Consider the following 18,108-nt stretch of genomic DNA (forward strand, 5'->3'; position numbering starts at 1 on the left):
ATCTCTATTTCAGTGGGAGGCGGATGCTTCTTTTTACCGCTAGCTGATTTTTTCAACTAGTGGACAAAAGAAGCGTCCTGCCCGATCTGAAGTGAATGGGAGTAGGAATCTTTTGGCTGACGGCAGGAATAATTCTTCGGCCGATTTTGCAGCAGGACCCACCAAGCAAAATCCACCGTGTGAACATGGTCTTAGTGACCCCTTTTGTGGTGCAACTTACTCGGCGGCAGCGGCAGTAAAATGGAAGAAACTAGACACCAAAAATACAAAGTTAAGCCCCCTGTGTTTTATCATAGATAAGTTAGACCCCCTGTGTTTTACCATAGATAAGTTAGGCCCATGGCCGGCCTTATATACGTTCGACCAGAGCGGTCGCACAGGGCGCCAGCTGCCACACTGCAAGGGGGGCGCCAGCGGGTGTGTGTATCCCTGCGCCGTTGCAACTAGCAGCGCGGATACACACACTAACTACAGTCGCCTTTCCACCCGGGCGCTTCTTCACTTAGTGGCCGTCGCTACCGATGTATCAGCCATAGCAGCTGCTAGCGGTGACACCGGGCATGAGGGCAGTGGCGCCGCTAGCAGCTGCTGCGGCTGCTATAGCGGTAGTGACGGCATTATAGCAGAGCAGAGAGGTATCTCCCTGCTCTGCTATCTAATAGCGCCACTGTAGCTCTCTGAAGGAACGGAATCCCCGTGTGGCCGGGGATTCCGCTCCTGGAGCGCTGCTTGATTTCTCTGTCCATATATGGACAGTAACATCAGGGGAAACTCCTGAAGTGGAATCCCCGGTCACAGCGTTGCAGACGCTATGACCGGGGATTCCACTCCATGAGAAGCTAATGACGTCATGGACACAGACGACAGGAGCTTCTCCTGGAGTGGAAGCGAAGGTCACAGCGTCAGCAACGCTGTGGACGATGATTCCGCTTCAGGAGTTTCCCCTGATGTTACTGTCCATATATGAACAGAGACATCAAGCAGCGCTGCAGGAGCAGTATCCCTGGCCACATGGGGATTCCGCTCCTTCAGGGAGCTACAGTGGCGCTATCTATACTGGAAGGGGGGGGTTTCAATCTACAGGGGGGTGTGGGCTGAGTGGCACTACCTACAAAAAAGGACAACTGTGCAGGAGCACACAAAATACCAAGCTTACCCAGCTATCAAATAAATGTGTGGAAATAAACGAAGATATAATTTTTATTTAATCTAGCTAAGAGGATTAATCCTTTACCTAGACTAAATAAAAGTTATATCTTAGTTTATTTCCACACATTTATTTGTTAGCTGGGAAAGCTGAGTATTTTGTGTGCTCCTGCACAGTTGTCCTTTTTTGAATGTCTATTGCCCGCCAGCTATCAGGGTCATTTCGTAGTCCTTGCACTACGTACAGGGGGGCTGTGGGCTGTGTGGCACTCCCTAGCAGGGGGCTGTGCGGCACTCTCTAGCAGGGGGGCTCTGCGGCACTTCCTACCAGGGGGCTGTGCGGCACTTCCTACCAGGGGGCTGTGCGGCACTCCCTACAGGGGGCTGTGCGGCACTCCCTACAGGGGGCTGTGTGGTGCTCCCTACAAGGGGGCTGTGTGGCGCTATCTACAAGGGGCTGTGTGGCGCTACCCACAAGGGGGCTTTGTGGCGCTACCCACAAGGGGGCTGTGTGGTGTTACCTACAAGGGGCTGTGTGATGCTACCCACAAGGGGCTGTGTGGCGCTACCCACAAGGGGCTGTGTGGCGCTACCCACAAGGGGCTGTGTGGCGCTACCCACAAGAGGCTGTGTGGCGCTACCTACAAGGGGCTGTGTGGCGCTACCTACAGGGGAAATCTGTGAGTGGTGGGCTGATGGTCATTTTACTGTGAGTGGTGGGATGATGGTCATTTTACTGTGAGTGGGGGGCTGATGGTCATTTTACTGTGAGTGGGGGGCTGATGGTCTTCAAGTGGTTTCCGCCTCTGACCTCCAATTGAAATTAATAGGAGGCAGAAAATACCTGCGGCGCTCGTTTGGAGCTTTTTTTTCCTGCGTCTTTTGCATTCGCTTCAACAGCTTAAGAAAAAACACAAAAAAAAGGTCAAACAACGCTGTCAGTTCCTGAAGGAATTTTGGGGCAGATTTTTTTGCCTTAAAAAAATGTGTGTGAACAAACCCTACGAGTGTAGTGCTTGTTCTCAGCCTTTTTTCTGTCTTTCTCAGAACTATTTTTGGTAGGGGGACCCTGAGGAAATTTTATTTTTCCAGTCCTGCCTCGGGTCCGAAAAGGTTGTGAAACTCTGTACTAGGCCACAGGATCCCATCGTGGAGCAGCTCAGTTCGTCATGGGAACGGGGCCTAGGTGAGTAAAATTTTTGTTTTTGTTTGGGGACACGGTCTACAAGGGGGAGGTGGGGGACTGTATGGCACTGTCTACAAGGGGGAGGTGGGGGGCTGTATGGCATGATCTACAAAAAGGAGGTGGGGGATTATGGCACTGTCTAGAGGGAGGCTATATGGCAAAATCTACAGGGGGGCACTATACTGTGTGGGGGCCACTAAGCGGACATTATACTGTGTAGGGGTACTACAGGGGGCATAATACTGTGGGCACAATTAGAGGACAATATACTGTGTCCTTGAAGGGGTTGTAATATATTATATTGTTAAATATTATTATTATACTGTCTGGGGGCACTAAAGGGGCATTATAATTGTTTTTATGGGGCATTTTTTTTTAATGATGGGGTGGGGCGCCGAAAGATCATTTCGCAATGGGCGCCATCTATCCTAGGGCCGGCCCTGGTTAGGCCCCTGTGTTTTACCATAGATAAGTTAGGCCCCCTGTGTTTTACCATAGATAAGTTAGGCCCCCCTGTGTTTTACCATAGATAAGTTAGGCCCCTGTGTTTTACCATAGATAAGTTAGGCCCCTGTGTTTTACCATAGATAAGTTAGGCCCCCTGTGCTTTAACATAGATAAGTTAGGCCCCTGTGTTGTACCATAGATAAGTTAGGCCCCCTGTGTTTTACCATAGATAAGTTAGGCACCCTGTGTTTTACCATAGATAAGATAGGCCCCTGTGTTTTACCATAGATAAGTTAAGCCCCCCTGTGTTTTACCATAGATAAGTTAGGCCCCCTGTGTTTTACCATAGATAAGTTAGACCCCCTGTGTTTTACCATAGATAAGTTAGGCCCCCTGTGTTTTACCATAGATAAGTTAGAACCGTCTGGCCAGGCTGTGATAGGTTCTCCCACTCCTGAGCCTACCAGCCTGAGTGTTAGCAGATCGAGTCACTCTATCAGACCTAGGAGCAGGTGCAGACTGATTAACCGCGAGCGTCGACACAGAAGCTGTGTCTGGCAGATCCTTTACAGTACCCCGCCTTTTATGAGGGGCCACTGGACTCTTTCTAGGTGGACCTGGCTTATTGGGGAACCGAAGATGGAACCTCCTGAGCAATACCCCAGCGTGAACATCCCGGGCGGGTACCCAAGTCCTCTCCTCAGGCCCGTATCCTCTCCATTGGACCAGGTACTGGAGGGAGCCTTGGACCATCCTGCTGTCCACAATCCTGGCCACCTCGAATTCTACCCCTTCAGGGGTGAGAACAGGGACCAGAGATTTCCTCGAGGTAGCCAAGGACGGGGAGCAGCGTTTCAGGAGGGAGGCATGAAATACGTTGTGTATTCGAAAAGACGGGGGTAACTCCAGTCGGAAGGAGACAGGGTTAAGGACCTCAATGACCTTGTACGGCCCTATATACCGGGGAGCAAATTTTTTGGACGTGACTTTAAGGCGCAAATTTTTTGAAGACAGCCACACCGGAACCCCGCCCACAAGCAAGGGGTTAGCAGAACGTCTTCTATTTGCCTGAGTCTTTTGTATGCTCTGGGACACCTCTAGGTTCTTCTGAACCTGGGCCCATACTATGCACAGTTCCCGATGAACGACATCTACCTCGTCATATAGGAGCCCAAGAGCAGAAAAAAAAAGATCAACAGAGGAAAGTTCAGGGGCATCAGGAGCCAAGGAAAAGGCCCATTCTTGGGGCCCGTCCTGGAGCCGGGACATAATTTTACCCACTCACTGGCTCTCAGAACCTGAGGAGTGGGGCCTTAGACGAAAATAGAGCCTACAACTCTCCCAAAAGGAGAAAAAAGTCTTCCGGTCCCCTGAGAACCGGTCAGGCAACTTGAGCTGGGGTTGAAGAGGTGAGGTGGGTGGCACTACCAGGGTAGCACCACGCTGGTTGCCCCTCTGAGCCAGGGCTTGGACCTGTAGGGAGAGGCCCTGCATTTGCTGAGCCAGGGTCTCAAGGGGGTCCATAGTTGTGTCAGGGACCAGGGTAGAAAAGGTATATGGGCCTGTGATTATGTAATGACGGGGTAGGGAGACAGACAGTTGAGCCCTAATCTACCCGCCACTCAGTCCCTGCCTACTTGCACGGCCCGTCCTAGGCGACGGCGTACAACTGGGCGACGGTCCCTATGCTCAATATGTGCACGACAGACAAAAAGACAAGGGTACACAGAAGCTAAGGGAAATGGGACAGTTGCCCACGGCAACACCGTGAGCAACAGTAGTAGTGAACGAGCCGAGTCAAACCAGGAGTGTACGAGGTACCAAACGCAGATCAGGAGTGTAGTCAGTAAAGCCAGGGTTAAAATGAAGCAAGGTCAATAATAATAGCAGGAGCAGCAGAACCAGGAAACAGGAGAGAATCACAGGCAAAGTCAAGCAGGAAATGAAGGTATAAATAGACAGAGGGCGGGAGCTAGAACCGTCTGGCCAGGCTGTGATAGGTTCTCCCACTCCTGAGCCTACCAGCCTGAGTGTTAGCAGATCGAGTCACTCTATCAGACCTAGGAGCAGGTGCAGACTGATTAACCGCGAGCGTCGACACAGAAGCTGTGTCTGGCAGATCCTTTACAGTACCCCGCCTTTTATGAGGGGCCACTGGACTCTTTCTAGGTGGACCTGGCTTATTGGGGAACCGAAGATGGAACCTCCTGAGCAATACCCAAGCGTGAACATCCCGGGCGGGTACCCAAGTCCTCTCCTCAGGCCCGTATCCTCTCCATTGGACCAGGTACTGGAGGGAGCCTTGGACCATCCTGCTGTCCACAATCTTGGCCACCTCGAATTCTACCCCTTCAGGGGTGAGAACAGAGACCAGAGATTTCCTCGAGGTAGCCAAGGACGGGGAGCAGCGTTTCAGGAGGGAGGCATGAAACACGTTGTGTATTCGAAAAGACTGGGGTAACTCCAGTCGGAAGGAGACAGGGTTAAGGACCTCAATGACCTTGTACGGCCCTATATACCGGGGAGCAAATTTTTTGGACGTGACTTTAAGGCGCAAATTTTTTGAAGACAGCCACACCAGAACCCCGCCCACAAACAAGGGGTTAGCAGAATGTCTTCTATTTGCCTGAGTCTTTTGTATGCTCTGGGACACCTCTAGGTTCTTCTGAACCTAGGCCCATACTATGCACAGTTCCCGATGAACGACATCTACCTCGTCATATAGGAGCCCAAGAGCAGAAAAAAAAAGATCAACAGAGGAAAGTTCAGGGGCGTCAGGAGCCAAGGAAAAGGCCCATTCTTGGGGCCCGTCCTGGAGCCGGGACATAATTTTACCCACTCACTGGCTCTCAGAACCTGAGGAGTGGGGCCTTAGACGAAAATAGAGCCTACAACTCTCCCAAAAGGAGAAAAAAGTCTTCCGGTCCCCTGAGAACCGGTCAGGCAACTTGAGCTGGGGTTGAAGAGGTGAGGTGGGTGGCACTACCAGGGTAGCACCACGCTGGTTGCCCCTCTGAGCCAGGGCTTGGACCTGTAGGGAGAGGCCCTGCATTTGCTGAGCCAGGGTCTCAAGGGGGTCCATAGTTGTGTCAGGGACCAGGGTAGAAAAGGTATATGGGCCTGTGATTATGTAATGACGGGGTAGGGAGACAGACAGTTGAGCCCTAATCTACCCGCCACTCAGTCCCTGCCTACTTGCACGGCCCGTCCTAGGCGACGGCGTACAACTGGGCGACGGTCCCTATGCTCAATATGTGCACGACAGACAAAAAGACAAGGGTACACAGAAGCTAAGGGAAATGGGACAGTTGCCCACGGCAACACCATGAGCAACAGTAGTAGTGAACGAGCCGAGTCAAACCAGGAGTGTACGAGGTACCAAACGCAGATCAGGAGTGTAGTCAGTAAAGCCAGGGTTAAAATGAAGCAAGGTCAATAATAATAGCAGGAGCAGCAGAACCAGGAAACAGGAGAGAATCACAGGCAAAGTCAAGCAGGAAATGGAGGTATAAATAGACCGAGGGCGGGAGCTAGAACCGTCTGGCCAGGCTGTGATAGTTTCTCCCACTCCTGAGCCTACCAACCTGAGTGGTAGCAGATCGAGTCACTCTATCAGACCTAGGAGCAGGTGCAGACTGATTAACCACGGGGGTCGACACAGAAGCTGTGTCTGGCAGATCCTTTACATCAAGAGACCAGCCGAGGTCAGGTCACAAGATGTCAAAAAGCAAGGGGAGTCTGAAAACAAGGGAAAGCACCAGGCAAGGAAACTCTAATTACAGACAAAGGCCTACTATCCCAGGCTGAACTAAATAAGGTGAGGACGGGAGCTCAGGAACATCAGCCAGGCTTTGATTGGCCTGACGCTCATGAGCTCCTATTGGCTGCAGACTGCCTCAGTCTGCCAGGCCGGGCGACGCCCGAGCAAGTAACTCTCGATGTCCTGGAGAGTACGTGACAGTACCCCCCTTTTACGAGGGGCCACTGGACCCTCAACCCCCGTACCAGGTCTATTCGGAAACTTTTTATGAACGTTTTTTATAAGGGTCCGAGAGTGGAAATCTCGGACTGGGACCCAAGTCCTTTCCACTGGACCATATCCTTTTCAATGGACCAGGTACTGGATAGACCTCTGAACCTTTCTACTGTCCAGCAACCTGGCCACCTCAAACTCCTGTCCCTCGGATGTTAAAACTGGGATGGCGGTTTCCCTATGGGAAGGATGGGGGGGAACAAATCTTTTCAGAAGGGAGGAATGAAACACATCGTGGATACGAAGAAGGGGAGGGGTAATTTTAAGCGTAAGGAGACGGGGTTGATCCTCTCCATGACTTCATAAGGACCGATGTACCTGGGGGTGAACTTTCAGGAGGGTACCCTCAGGCAGAGGTTCTTGGAAGATAACCAAACCAGATCTCCCACCGAGAAATCAGGATTAGCCGAACGCCTTTTATTGGCTTGAAGCCGCTGGTGGTCCTGGGCTGCCCTGAGATTACTCTGGACGTGGTCCCAGATGACCCTCAATTTCCCAGTGAGAAGCTCCACTTAAGGGATATCTGATACACATGGGGAAAATGAAGAAAACCGGGGATTAAAACCATAATTAGCAAAGAAACTCCTGACGATGTGCTGATGTGATTATTGAGGGCAAGTTACCCAAGCACCAAAAACCTGAACCATTTATCCTGAGCGTCGGCCACGAAACATCTGAGATACTGTTCCAGAGACTGATTGGTCCTCTCAGTCTGGCCATTAGTTTCTGGATGAAAGCCCGATGAAAAGGACAAGTCTAGTCCTAACTGCTTGCAGGACGCCCTCCAAAACAATGATACAAATTGGACCCCCCTGTCAAAGACGATGTTAAAAGGTACCCCGTGCAAACGTAAAATATGTTTAATAAAGAGGTTAACTCTTTAGCATTGGGCAATTTCTTCAGGGGAATGAAGTGAGCAATTTTACTAAACCAGTCTACAACTACCCAGATCACCGACCTGCCCTGGGATGAAGGCAGATCGGTGATAAAATCCATGGCTAGATGGGTCCAGGGTCCTTCGGGCACCGGAAAAGGACACAGCAAGCCTGCAGGTCGGGATCTGGGAGTTTTAGACCGGGCGCAGGTCTCACATGAGACCACGTAGACTCGGACATCCCGTAGCAGCCCTGGCCACCAGAAACCACGGATGACAAGGTCCCTGGTACCAGAGATGCCTGGGTGACCTGACTGGACTGAGTCATGACACTCCTGGAGGAGCCTCAGCCGGAGGTCTAGGGGTACAAACAATTTGCCCTCTGGAAGGGGCATAGTCCTGGCTGGCCGTGATCTCTGTGGTCAGGTCAGAGTCTACGGTTGCCAGTACCGCACCAGGAAGCAATACTCCTTCGGGTTTGGTCTCAGGCGGAGGGGTGGCCAGAAAACTACGGAACAAAGTATCCGCTTTAATATTCTTTGAACCAGGCCTGTAGGTAAGAACAAAATTGAACCTGGTAAAAAATAGAGCCCATCTAGTCTGTCTGGGTTTGAGTCTCTTGGCTGAATCTAGAAAGACTACATTTTTATGGTCAGTGAGGACTGTGACCCGATGTCTTGCCCCTTCGAGAAAATGGTGCCATCCCTCCAAGGCCCATTTGATGGCCAGCAGTTCCCGATTACCCACATCATAATTTTGCTCAGTGGGAAAGAACTTATGGGAAAAGAAGGCACAGGGTCGGAGGTGAGTGAGAAGTAGGACCCTGAGACAATACTGCTCCCACACCCACCTCGGAAGCATCCACCTCCACAATAAAGGGTTGAGTATAATCCGGTTGGATTAGTACCGGGGCAGAGGAACAGCACCCCTTAAGGAGCTCGAAGGCTCGGACCGCCTACAGAGACCAGTGGAGGAGATACGCACTTTTACGGGTGAGGTCAGTAAGGTGTTTGGCAATTACTGAAAATTTTTCGATAAAACGTCTGGAATAATTAGCGAACCCTAAAAACCTTTGGAGGGCTTTCAGGGAACAGGCCGAACCCAGTCAGATACCGCCTGGAGCCTGGCAGGATCCATGCGGAAATCCTCAGGGCTAAGGATGCGTCCCATGAAAGGTATCTCTTGAATACCAAAACTACATTTTTCAAATTTAGCGAACAAATTATTGGCCCTGAGAATGTGCAGGACAGTCCTGACATGTTTGACGTGCGAGTCCCAGTCTTTGGAAAACACCAAAATGTCATCTAAGTATACCACCAAGAAGAGCCCCAGATAGGGGGGCGGAGCTAACCGCACTGTGAGATGGTCGCTTGATCCCGGCGCTCCTCACTGAGACAGATTTCCACGGCTGGAGGGCTGTTAATCGCACGAAAATGGTCCGTACGAATCGGGATAAGTCAAGTGACTCCCGGGGGACATCGAAAACCGGCAAAGCGCAATCGGAAATGGAGAAATTCCTCCATAAAAAGCACTTCTCCCCGACCGGGAAAAGCAAGATGGCGCCGGAGAAAGCAATCCCGCCGGAAACACGCCAAGGTGACGACTCTGATGAGGAAAGCTCCTGTACGCACTCGGATGCTGGAGGTGGGTCAGATCCCTTACCCATAACTAGAGCTTTCCTGAAAAAAGCTTTGGCTAGCGCGATGTCCCCAGTTCTAAAGGAATTGTCTTCCATTAAAACGGACATACAGCAAGTGGGGCAAAGAGTAGCAGTATTGGAGGACACTCAATCTGCCATTATTCAACAGGTTGAGGCCGTGCAAGGCGCCGTAGCTTCGCATTTCTCCCACTTAAACCACACTTACATACAGCTGGAGGATCAGGAGAATCGTAGCAGGCGGAAAAATGTTAGGCTGCGAGGCATCCCCGAGACGGTCCTTACGGAGGAGATCCTGCCAACGGTAAAGACCATCTTCTCGATCATTTTGGGACAAGAAAAAGCGGCGCAGGTTGTCATTGAGAGGGCCCATCGAGCATTACGACCTAAGCCGTCTAGAGACGAACCTCCCAGAGACGTTATTTGCGGCCTGCTCAATTTTTTAGACACGGCTGCCATTCTTTCGGCCGCAAGAGGAATTCCCGACTTGGCATTTGAGGACCACAAGATACTGGTCTTTCAAGACCTGGCTGCCAGCACCTTGGCCAAGCGACGGCTGATGAAGCCCTTGACCGAGGCCCTGAGGCTAAGGAAGATACCTATACGTTGGCTATTTCCGTTTGGCTTGGCGATTCTGCGGGAGGGCCGACAGATTACCATTAGAACGCCAGAAGATCTCGAAAAAGCCTGGCCGAAAATAGGCATGGAGAAAATTGACATACCGGACTGGATGCCGATACAACGAGATATCCCGGCATGCGAGATTTCTGATCCACACGCCTGGCAGAGACCCCAGAAATTTAAGGCTCAGCGGAATAACACAAGGAGAGGGTTTGAACGTCACCCGGAAGCCCCCTGAGCACGAAAGAGGACCCCGCTAGAAGGGACTTGTTCACTGTATATCCTTTAATTGTTGGCAGAAATGTGGTCAGATTTATGCTCTACCATTGTGTTATTTTGGTGCTCAGCACTATGTTCGCCCTCCTTCTATTGCACATAATTTGTAGCTTACATAGAAGTCTGTGTTCTCTCCTAACATTGAATAAGGTTGGTTTCATTGTTTCACCCCTCCCCCTGCAACTCTTCAGTTGAGCCGCGACATTTTAAGATAAGGGACAACCTCTATGGGATGGGAGGTCCCCCTTTAGCCCTTTTTCTCCTATGGAATGTCGCTGCCTCACTATATCTCTATTTGTTATCTCATTTGTATATAGTTCTATGTGTGTTCTGCATTCATCCGGTATTCACGCCTATAGTGTATTATGAAGCTAACTGTTTCCTTATTGGGTCATGGCCCCGATTACTTTCCTAACACTAAATGTAAACGGGTTCGGTACGCCGCAAAAGAGGTCTCAGGTTTTCAAAATGCTTAGACAGGACAGGCCAGACGTCTTGATGTTACAGGAGACTCATTTTCGCCAAGGGCGGATACCCCGCTTACCTCTGTCTTCATACAGTCAGTGGTTTCATAGTACCCATACATCGGCCTCCAGGGGTGTGTCTGTAGGTATTCATAAAGATTTCCCACTTAAAGTAGAAAACTCAAAGGTGGATCCAGAAGGCCGCTATATTTTTCTTAACGGGTCTCTCTGCAACACCGGGATGACTTTAGCATGTCTCTATGCCCCAAATGATAAACAGATTCCGTGGTTGCTAAGGACATTACGTACACTTAAGGGTTTTGGGGAAGGGATGGTAGTTGTGGGAGGTGATTTAAATGTGGCGCTAGAACCTGATCTTGATTCTTCCTCGGCCGCCCGCGTGAACACTCAGCGAGCTATGCACAAACTTAAACTGATGTTATACAATTGTCAGCTAACTGATGTATGGCGACTTTCGCATCCACAGGAGAGAGATTATACTTTTTATTCCCATCGACATAAAGTATATCGCAGACTAGACTACATCTTTATGTCTTCATCGTACCTGTCGAATTTACAGTCGTCCTCTATAGGACACATTACAGTATCAGATCATGCCCCAGTGCTAGCTAAAATACACGTTCGAGACTTGCCAGTCCGATCCTGGTCGTGGCGGCTCAATGACACCATACTCTCAGATGAGGTTCACGCGGGGGTCATGGGGACAAGATTAGAGGAGTATTTTCGTCTGAATAGTACACCTGATGTTGCAGTGCCAGTGGTATGGGAAGCACATAAAGCGTTTATCCGAGGGGAGTTTATTGCCTTATGTTCTAGTTTGAAGAAGGACAGGAATAAGAAAATGCAGTCTTTGCTGGCGCAGATCTCGGCTCTTGAACGATTGCACCAACAAACTTTGACAGCCTCAGTACGCACGGATTTAGACTCCCTTCGTCATAAACTTAAGGATATGCTAAGCATACAAGTGGCAAGATCCTTTCAGAGACTCAAATGTCGTATATACTTACATGGGGATAGGGGCTCAAAATTGATGTCCAAAATGCTTAAGACACAGACGGAAAAATCCTTCGTGTCCTCAGTTAGAACTGCCTCAGGTCAGCAGGTCTCTACCACTCCACAGGTGGCCGAAGCCTTTAGACAATTCTACGCTAACTTATACAACTTGGATGCCCAAGGACTAGCGAGCCCTTTAGACTCAGCACACGAAGACAGAGAAGCGGCGGTGCGGTCCTTTCTTAGCAAGCTGACTTTCCCCCATTTATCAGACAGTGAAAATGCATCCTTGTTGGCTCCCCTTACGATAGAAGAATTGCAGACCAGTTTAACTAGTATCCCTTCGGGGAAATGTCCAGGGCCGGACGGGCTGCCCATTACGTACTACAAAAAATTTAGTAGCTTACTTATCCCACAATTTCTGGAGGTGTGTAATTCTCTCCTAAATGGTGCTTCCCTCCCGCCGCAGGCTCTGGAAGCCTTCATTACCCTCATTCCAAAAGAAGGAAAGAGTCCTGACGATTCTGCAAGCTATAGGCCAATTTCACTATTAAACACTGACGTGAAGTGGTGGGCCAAAATATTGGCTAGCAGAATAGCTAAATTCCTAACGAAATTGATATCAGAGGAGCAGGTGGGTTTTGTCCCGCGGCGGGAAGGGAAGAACAATGTCACTAGAGTAATAAATGCGATTCATCTTGCGAGGGGGAAGGGGATTCCTCTTGTCCTCTTGGGAACTGACGCGGAAAAGGCCTTTGATAGGGTCGACTGGAGGTTTATCCAGAGTGCCTTAGAAAGATTTAGGTTTCCCTTACCCTTTATACGGGCTATATTCTCCCTATACTCAAAGCCCTCGGCTAAAATTAGAGTAAACAGTATTTTGTCCGCCCCCTTCCTCATAAAAAATGGTACGAGGCAGGGTTGTCCCCTTTCCCCGGTTCTTTTTATTTTGGCCCTGGAGCCACTACTGTTGCATATTAGGCAACATGAAGAAGTTAAAGGTTTGCAGGTTGGGGCAGTAGAGCACAAAATTGCAGCGTTCGCCGATGACCTCCTTCTATTCATCACTAACCCGTTGTCGGCCCTGCCGCATATACTGACGTTGTTCGACGAGTTCGGTTTTGTCTCCAATTTCAAAATAAATCTCAGCAAATCGGAAGCGTTAAATATTAATGTCTCTCCCAGAACCATTCTTAAATTACAAAGTTGTACCCCCTTTAAGTGGCCATCCAGGGCTATAAAATTCCTGGGGGTTATGATACCCGCTGACCTGAGGGAGCTATTCAATCTCAACTATAAGGTCCTCTTTGCCAAGATCCGTAAGCACTTGTTAGCTATAAGGCTGCCTTTTCTGTCGTGGTTTGGCAGAAAGAACTTACTCGCTACATACATACTCCCGCAGATTACGTATCTGTTGTGTGCTCTACCAATAGAAGTTCCAAAGAGTTACTTCAGGAACTTTAAAACCCTGTTCATCACCTTCCTTTGGGACTCTAAACGGTCCAGATTAGCATACTCCTCCCTAATACAAAAGAAGGAGCAAGGGGGCATTTCCTTACCTGACCTAGAAACATATTTTATAGCAAATCATTTAGCCCGTTGGACGCAGTTGGCAGATGGGGGTAACACCTCTCTGTCGGTGGTTATGGAAAGAACCCTCATGGGTCCAGAGATGCTTGGCTTGCTTTGGGTTTGCTCTGCCTCGCATTCTCCAAAGGGACACTTGAGCCCAACCACCAGGGGAACGATAGCGGTGTGTCAAAAAGCAAGAGCCTTAAATATGTCAAAAAAGCTCCTTTCGCCCCTTGCTCCCCTGAGCGTCCTGCCCTCATATTTGGGCAGACCGCCCGATAGAACAGCGGATTTTTGGAGGCGCTTAAACAAGGTACAAATAGCTGAATTATGGGGGCCGGGGGGGGCCACCTGACTTATGCTCGGTCTTTATGGGACTAGACCTGAAGCAACCAAACACACTACAATTAGCAGACTATGCATCCACCGTTGCTATGTTTAAAGCTCGGTCAACTCTTTTAAAAATAGATCCGACCTGGTTAGAAAATTATATATTATTACCGGCCACCCCGACTAAAGTTCTGTCTAAACTATATAGAGGCATTCTATTAGAGACATTCTCGCAAAAACCTCACTTTGTGAGACAGTGGGAAAGGGAGTTGAAATTGTCATTCTCCACAGAGGAAGTGGGGTTTATATTGAAAGCCGCCCAGGGGTTTTCTCCGTGTGTGCGCATACGAGAGAATTCCTACAAGTTGGTTACGCGCTGGTATCGGACCCCGGACTTTCTGTCCTCTATAGGTCTGATAACTGAGAGTTCTTGTTGGAGGTGCCGAGAGGGCCCGGGCTCATTCCTCCACATATGGTGGTCGTGCCCCAAAATGTTAAGCTATTGGAGGGGGGTTGATAAATTCTACCTGCTCTACAAACATTACACTAACACCTGCACTGGTACTGATCTGGTTGCCCATACCTGACTTTACTCTGTCTGCACATAGTCTCCCGACCCACATGATCTCTGCCGCCAAATTGCTGATACCCACCTTTTGGAGACAGCCTGTCCCGCCGACGTTGGAGCTATGGCTAGATAAAGTACAGCAGATATGTAGATTGGAGGAAATGGCTGCTTGGATTAATCACTCAAGGGAAAAATATCTGAAGATATGGAAACCATGGCTGGTCAGGGGGGTGGGGGGGGGATGCTAGAACAAACATGCCCTGCTTACCAGACCCTTTATACGGGTGGGTTAGGTGGGATATGTATTCTTGGGGATGGTATGGGAAGTGGACATGAAGGGGTATGTCATACGAATTATGTACATGAGGAAGTTGTACACCAAGTGCGGTATGTTTTCTCTATGCATTTATTGAGTCTGGCCTACACGGTATCTATAAATTATACATACTGAGTCTTTATTATAGCATATTTTATTTTATTTTATTTTATTTTATTATCCACACTATGTTATGCATTTAGAGGCCTGCCCAGTTGAGTTGAGTCCTGTTTGCATATTCTTGACCAAGATAATTGTGTAATGTAACATTGAGGCGTGAAATCGGAGGATGCCACCATCTTGTTATCTACCCCTGTGTTATATATTTGCTATCTTGTACTTTTACTGAGATATATGTCAGATCAGGAGATTTTGGGGGGTTTCGCTTGTTTAGTGAGGATGTTGTTTCCTTCGCGATGTCTATTAGACATCTTCATCAGAAGAAGTATTTAAACCCATTATTTTTTTTTTACTCATGCTCTGTTTTAAAATCACATACCCTGATATTTGACTTGTATTGAATTGTTTGATGTCTACCCTTGTACGTCATGTTTATTTGTTTAATAAAAATAGATTTTGCAAAAAAAGAAGAGCCCCAGATAGTCTCTAAAAATATAATTTATGAAAGTCTGGAACACAGCTGGCACATTACATAGACCGAAGGGCATCACCATGTACTTAAAGTGCCCTTTGGGGGTGTTAAAGGCAGTCTTCCTCTCATCCCCCTTATAAACTCTAATCAGGTTATAAGCCCCCCCCCCCCCCCCCCGCATGCCAAACTTAGAGAACTATTTGGCCCCCTGAACCTGATTAAATAGATCGGGGATGAGCTGTGTTGGTTCTTTATAGTAATATTGTTAAGCTGATGGTAGTCGATACAGGGTCGGAGCCCCTCGTCTTTCAGATGCAAAAGGCAGGCAGGGTCAAACCGGGAAAGTACGGAAAAACAAAAGTCAGAAGGCAAAGACAAGTCAGGAGTCCAGCCGATGTTAGGTCACAAAAAGTCAAAAACCAAGTCGCTCAGGGGAGTCTCAAAACAAGGGAAATCACCAAGCAAGGAAACTCTAATTACAGACAAAGGTCAACTATCCCAGGCTGAACTAAATAATTGCCTCAGTCTGCCATTCCGGGAGACGCCCTAACGAGTAACTCTCAATGTCCTGGAGACCGAGGGAGCCGTAGGCATAGAGTACGAGACACCATCATTCCCATGACCACCCCCGTGGTCGCGCTACACCTGTGACGTCTGTTAGAACACTTTTCTACAGGGTTGGTGTTAGGATGGGGGTCAAACTGGGCAAATGCCCAGGGCCACCATCCCCACAGGGTCTCCTGTCTGAGGATAAAAATATCAGCCCACTGTTATCAGTGGGTCCGTCTCCCATCTGGGTCAGGTAGCAACCACTACAATCACAACTGGGCCTGGAAGAGAAGCGGGCCTGTTAATGGCAACTGTTAGGGATCTGCCAGGTACTTCATCTAGCTATACTCCTGGGATTAATCAATCCACACCTGAGGCCAGACCTGTTCGACTGACACCATCTCCCACCAACCAGGGTGGCAGGCTCAGGAGTGGGAGAGCCTATCGCGGCCTGGTCTGTCGGAGTTAGCTCCGCCCCCTGCCCTTTATTACCTACCCTGTGCTCTCCCTCAGTGCTTGTAATTCTTTTGGATTCCTGGCCCCACTGCTGCTTGCTCCAGCCTGCTTCTGCCGTGCTTCTGCCTTGCTGCAGTTCTGCTCGACCTGCTTTGCTTTGCCCCTGGCTTGCTTCTGTCTCCGTGCCCGCTCGGGTGTACTCACTTCGTCCTGGTCCTGACTGTTCGTTCGCCGCCCCGTTTCCTCGTGGCGTTCCGTGGCTACTGCCCCTTCCCTTGCGTGTTCCCTGTTTGTCTTCCCGTGCACTTAGCCAGCGTAGGGACCGCCGCCCAGTTGTACCTCGTCGCCTAGGGCGGGTCGTTGCAAGTAGGCAGGGACAGGGCGGTGGGTAGATTAGGGCTCACTTCCCCTTCACCTCCTTCCTGCCATTACATAATTACAAGCCCTTACCTAGTCTACCATTTCTCCTACGCTGACGCTATCATGGACCCCCTTGAGACCCTGACCCAGCAGATACAGGGCCTCTCCCTACAGGTCCAGGCCCTGGCCCAAAGGGTCAATCAGGGTGACGCTGCTTTAGTAGTACCCCTCACCTCACCTCTAGAACCTGACCTCAAGCTACCTGACCGGTTTTCAGGGGACCGTAAGACGTTTCTCTCCTTCCGGGAGAGTTGCAGACTGTATTTCCGCCTAAAGCCCCACTCCTCAGGTTCCGAGAACCAGCGGGTGGGTATCATCATATCCCGACTCCAGGAAGGGCCCCAAGAGTGGGCCTTCTCCATGGCTCCTGACGCCCCTGAACTTTCCTCTGTTGATCGTTTTTTCTCTGCCCTCGGACTCATTTACGACGAGACTGACAGGACTGCTTTAGCCGAGAGTCAGCTGGTGACCTTACGTCAGGGTAGGAGACCGGTTGAGGAATACTGTTCTGATTTTAGGAAGTGGTGCGTAGCTTCTCAGTGGAACGATCCGGCCCTAAGGTGCCAGTTTAGGTTAGGATTATCTGACGCCCTGAAGGATCTGCTGGTTAGCTACCCCTCGCCTGACTCCCTTGACCAGGTTATGGCCCTAGCAGTACGACTTGACCGACGTCTCAGGGAACGTCAGCTAGAACGCTTCAGTGTGCTCCCCTCTGACTTTTCTGCGATCCCCCCCGAGGTCCCGTCTCCTCGCCCCTCCACGGAGGACTCGGAGGTACCTATGCAACTCGGGGCCTCCATGTCCCCTCGACAACGTAGGGAGTTTCGCAGAATGAATGGTCTCTGCTTCTACTGTGGGGACGACAAGCATCTACTCAACACCTGTCCCAGGCGCAAGAATAAGAAGCCGGAAAACTTCCGCGCCTAAGTGATCATCGGGGAGGTCACTTGGGCGCACAGGTATTTCCCGTTAATGTGAAACGCAATAAAATTTTGCTTCCCTTTCAGGTCTCGTTTGCTGGCCGGTCTGCCACGGGCAGTGCTTTCGTGGATTCTGGCTCATCTGCTAATATCATGTCTGTGGAATTTGCTATGTCTCTAAAGATGCCTTGTATTGATTTACCTTATCCTATCCCTGTAGTAGGAATCGACTCAACCCCCCTTGCTAATGGTTATTTTACTCAGCATACTCCTGTTTTTGAACTCCTGGTTGGCTCCATGCATTTGGAGCAGTGCTCTGTACTGGTGATGCAAGGATTATCGTCTGATCTAGTTTTAGGCCTTCCCTGGTTGCAGTTGCATAATCCCACATTTGATTGGAATACTGGGGTACAGGCTTTCATGTCCTGAACGTGAAGCGATGAGGGTGTATATCCAAGAATGCCTGGCCAAGGGTTTCATTCGCCCCTCGACTTCTCCTGTAGGTGCTGGCTTCTTCTTCGTGGGGAAGAAGGATGGTGGTCTTAGGCCGTGCATTGATTATCGTAACCTGAATAAAGTCACCGTAAGGAACCAGTACCCACTTCCTTTGATTCCGGATCTTTTTAATCAGGTTCAGGGAGCCCAATGGTTTTCTAAGTTCGATCTA

Source organism: Rhinoderma darwinii, chromosome 12, assembly GCF_050947455.1.
Source record: "Rhinoderma darwinii isolate aRhiDar2 chromosome 12, aRhiDar2.hap1, whole genome shotgun sequence".
NCBI lineage: Eukaryota > Metazoa > Chordata > Amphibia > Anura > Rhinodermatidae > Rhinoderma > Rhinoderma darwinii.